This window comes from Schistocerca nitens, chromosome 3 (assembly GCF_023898315.1).
Source record: "Schistocerca nitens isolate TAMUIC-IGC-003100 chromosome 3, iqSchNite1.1, whole genome shotgun sequence".
Classification (NCBI taxonomy): Eukaryota; Metazoa; Arthropoda; class Insecta; order Orthoptera; family Acrididae; genus Schistocerca; species Schistocerca nitens.
The window spans coordinates 254,518,248-254,523,117 of record NC_064616.1 but is presented as its reverse complement, the minus strand read 5'-3'; the positions used below and the strand labels follow the sequence as shown (position 1 = coordinate 254,523,117).

Genomic DNA, 4,870 nt, shown 5'->3' with positions numbered 1-4,870 from the left:
ACTTCATTTGTAGTGCTCCTGGCCTACATACTCATTACTCGCGGTAGTCAATCTACCGATTCCCGTAAGAGTTTGAGCAATATGAGTGCATCTGCACTGAAGAAGATCATTGGCAGGTAATCCTTATGTATATCAAGATGATATCTGTTCTTTCGGACATGACAGAAAGAACAGATACCATCTTCATACAGATAAGGCTTACCGGCCTATTATCTTCTTCAGTGCGGATGCCCTCACATTACTCAAACTCTTACGGGAATCGGTAGTACCGCGAGCAATGAGCATAGTGGGGAGGCACAGTACAAATGCAGGGTGTGGACAGTAAGTTGGAAGTATGGGTGTCACGGGAAGCATGCCACAGATAAGTCCCTGCAGTCGCACTAACCTCTGTGTCCTCGGTGGCTCAGTCGGCTAGAGCGTCTGCCATACCAGCAGAAGACCCCGGGTTCGAATCCCGGTCAGGGCACACATTTTCAACTGTTCCCATTGATATCTGTCAACTCCTGTAAGCAGCTAATGGTCAGCATTTCATTATAATGTCAATATAAAAATAGGATGGCTATGTTTGGTTAATTCATTACAGGTATGAGGTAAAGTGAGCCCACATCACAGCTGTACAGTTTATCACCTCCCTATAGTGATGGAGTGCAGCAATTACCATCTCCAAAGGTACTTCAAAAGAGAGCTGAAAAGCATGTATTGTCTACAGTCCAAGATCCACATAGTCTACAGACACTTCACCAATATTGCCTTCTGAATGGCGGAACTTCAGACCACACCTCGTGTCATTTAGAATCCTCTCACAAGCTGCGTCTTTAATTAGAATACTAATCACTATGGGTAGGTTTGTGCCAACAAGATGGTTATAGTCAATCTTAACATTATCTGTGAGAAAGTTTTCGATATCATGTGCTTTCGGACGTGCATATTCACTCGAAAAATTGATATTCAATGTCGATGTACGCAAAGAAAATATAGCGACCGAAGGCGGCTGAATGAAACAATCCCCAGCTCGAAGTCTGTTGCAACGACCTAAACAGAGACGTCCATGCAGCTATACTGAAGAAGTCAGACTTTCCGCTTCGGCTGGCCGACCACGCTTCCTACCCAGCCCAAATTATCAAATAGTCGCACTGTACACATGTAGCATCCGTTATCCTTAATGCTAGCAGCTCTAACTGATTCCCGCAAGAGTTAGGACTTAATGTGCATCCTCACTGAAGATACCATCATCCGAGGTCAGGTACATACCGTATACTGCTGTGTATGTCGAGTCTGTTCTTCTTGGACGCCGGGCGAAGTGGCCGAGCGGTTCTTGGCGCTACAGTCTGGAACCGCGCGACCGCTGCGGTCGCAGGTTCGAATCCTGCCTCGGGCATGGATGTGTGTGACGTCCTTAGGTTAGTTACGTTTAAGTAGTTCTAAGTTCTAGGGGACTGATGACCTCAGAAGTTAAGTCCCATAGCGCTCAGAGCCATTTTTTTTCTTCTTCGACGTCTCCGAAAGAGCAGAAGTCACACATATAGTAATGCAAATATTTATCCTTCTTGAAAAATGTGAAAAGAAGAAGACATTTCTTTTTGTGAAAAATATTTTAAAATTTAAAAACTATCTAAGAAATATAAATGAATGAAATATGCTTGAGGTTTGTATACGCCAAATTTTCTTTTACTATTTTTTTATCATACCCTCATTCTTTCACATACAAGTTTCAGCATGTTGCCATATTTTCTCTTGGGCCCGTATACCTGCTAATATTGTAATATTTGGATTGTGTATATATCTTGAAATCAGTGGTGGTATCAGGTCCAAGGTTGTTTCTTACATAACTCACGTAACTGCCATTAAACCATTAGACGGCATTGTTTCTTTATTCTTAGGGAAGTATTTCGTTTATGGCGTGCACAGCATGGATGATGACACGTTCGCAGCAGAAGATCTTCCCTCCGACCTGCTTCCAACTATTTATGTTCGTTCAACATGTATAACCGTGAGTCACTGTGTCGATTAAACTGCAACGTTGGCAAAGGCATTTTTGACTCAGTCTGATCTGGTATACTCGTTCGTTGGTGCTAACTATGCTGCTGACTTATATCTACAAAGCTGTTACTACAATGATACGCAAAATGTAAGGACGAAAGTAATCTTTCGCATGATGTGTCACATAGCTCCGTGAAACTTGGACCATACGAAGAAAGAACTGCTGCAATATGCTACAGGAGGTAACTGAAAGAAATACGTAGTTGGTTCAAATGGCTCTGAGCACTATGCGACTTAACTTGTGAGGTCATCAGTCGCCTAGAACTTAGAACTAATTAAACCTAACTAACCTAAGGACATCACACACATCCATGCCCGAGGCAGGATTCGAACCTGCGACCGGAGCGGTCGCTCAGCTCCAGACTGTAGCGCCTAGAAGCGCACGGCCACTCCGGCCGGCAATACGTAGTGACACGAATATAAATGACACTTTTATTCAAAAACAATAATTGCGTAGAAATCACTGTGATTGATGATAGCTTCCTGGACATTACAAAAGGCGGGAAGTGGTTCTTAATAGGGTGTGTGACCACCATGTGTAAAGACATTGCTTTCCCCAAAAGTCGATAATATCTTTTTTTCTTTTGTGCATTACCTTTTCATAGTACGTATGTATCATTTATTTCAACTATCCTTTATTTGTTAATGCGTTACATTGTTTCTTCATTCATTTTGCTACTGTTTTATATTTTATGTTGTACGAATATGAATGTTCTGGTTCTATAAGCTTTGTATATCTTTGGTTAGGCTCGGAGAAGTATTGTGTCAGAGAGAGAGCGAACGACTATCGATAGAGAGCGTGCGAGTTGTGGTATCGTGGTCGGTTCGCGGGTGTAAAACGCTGCAAATTTCGGCGTGAAAGACGGTGATAAGCTGAGGAACAACTAATTACAGTGCGTCCGCTGTGTTAATAGGAGATTGTGCATTATTAAGTGAACAGTAAAACCTGAAAAGTATATCGAGTGTTTGCGGTGACGATTTTACAAACTGTGTGAACTTGTGACAACTGTCCATGAACCAGACACTATTGTCGTGTGGAGACACTAACTGTTAGAATTGCGTGCGTGTGGACCAAACCAAAATGTTAAGTAAACGAACAGTGCTGTGATTTGATCAAGAAACATCTATTATATCGTCCAAACTATCTTAAAGACGACGACGTAATTGAACTGATGTTTAACGGACTGTAATAGTGAAAAACACATGTGACTGTTTTCCTGCGGCAACACGGTGAAAGAACTGTACGAAGTATTGGCATTAACCGGATATATATCTTAAATGCTAAAGACGTTGCATAATTCCGTCCTACCCGCACCTCGTGATTATTAAACTTTTAATAATAAAACGCGCGCGTGACGACAACGCGCATACTGGAACTATTATTATCGCGCCAGTGCTGCCAGCTGATTCGACTACAACGGAGACGTGGACCACCGCCGTAACTGGAATATTAATGAAACAGGAGGATCCATCATTATCTTCACGCCACGAACCAGGATTCACTTCACACATCGTCCGCGCGGACCACCGCTGACGTCATCGCACTGCCTGCAGCAACAGTTAAGACATTAAAAGAAAATTATTACGCTCTCTCTCATTTCAAAATTAAAGACAATTGCAGTTAAATTAACTATTTTAAAAATACTGTCACAACATCTCAATTTTGTTTAGTTCCAATAAATATTCTTTCCATTATTTCGTTGTTGAAAGTGCTGAAAACCCCCCCCAAAGTTCAATTAATAATTTTCTTTCAAAATTCTTCTCAGACATTTTGCTGCTCATTATAATTTTATTTAATGTTTGTTAGTAACTTCTCTTGGAGGGAGTAAATATTTTATATTTTGTGTAGTAAAATTAGCTACCATAAAATTACGTATATTAGCAGCTGATGCTGTCCGCCATTACTGCTTGAAAACTGCACCTATTTTCTCATTGGCTTTCAGCTTCAAAACAAAATTACGTATTTAGTAGGCATCTAGCAGATGCGCGATGTCTATGTAAGCCCCTACAATGATTTGTTTTTACTTTTGCAGGTTTACTGGAATTATATTGACTTTAATTGTTCATTTGGCCCCCAGTTAAAGGTCAAATCAAGCACCTTTCAGCCGTCTAATTTCCAAACTGTTATTTTATTGAGCTATCAGCTTCGGTGATTTATTTATCGCATTTATACTGTATAATAATTGTACTGAATTACCTAATATATATTTTTTTCTTTTTCGTCCATGACTAACGCGGGTAATCAGATTCCTTGTATAGGTCATGTTTTATTATTTAAAAGGTTTTTTGTTTTTTGTTTTTTTTTATTTTTTACACACGGACGGCAGTACATGGTCTGCAACGTACTCCCATGCTGGCCAAAATGTTGGAAAGGAGTTTTTGGAGTGGGGCGTTCCATTCCTCCACCAGAGAGGTTCACAACTTTTGGATGGTCGTTGGTGTATGTGAACGTGCTGCAGTACGTCTCCTCAACGCATTCGACAAGTGCTTGATGGGATTTAAGTTGGAGGAACTGGCAGCCCAGTCCATTCGAGGAGCATCCCCTCGTTCCACAAGCCGCGCCACCAGCGCTGTTCGATGCGGTTGCGCACTGCCTTCCATAAAAATGATGACAGGGTGGAATGCACCTCTGAAAAGACCCGGTAAGGAGTATAGTGTCACAATAACGTTGACTGGTTTGTGTACCGTGTTCAGAGATCTGGAGGCCAGTGCGTCCCATGCAACTGTGCATCATAACACCTAGACTGCCAAAACGATCATTTTCGACAATGTTCCTGGGTGGATTTCGGGTGCCCACTTCTCGTCATATGAGGGTACGTTGTTGTAACTT

At 41.6% G+C, this 4,870-nt stretch overlaps 1 non-coding gene across 1 annotated transcript; it reads left to right on the top strand.

Annotated features, from left to right (window-relative positions):
* Window positions 1-391: 391 nt before the first annotated feature.
* On the top strand, window positions 392-466 carry Trnav-uac (transfer RNA valine (anticodon UAC)). The gene has a single exon. It is a non-coding gene; the product is annotated as a tRNA-Val (tRNA).
* Window positions 467-4,870: the final 4,404 nt, after the last annotated feature.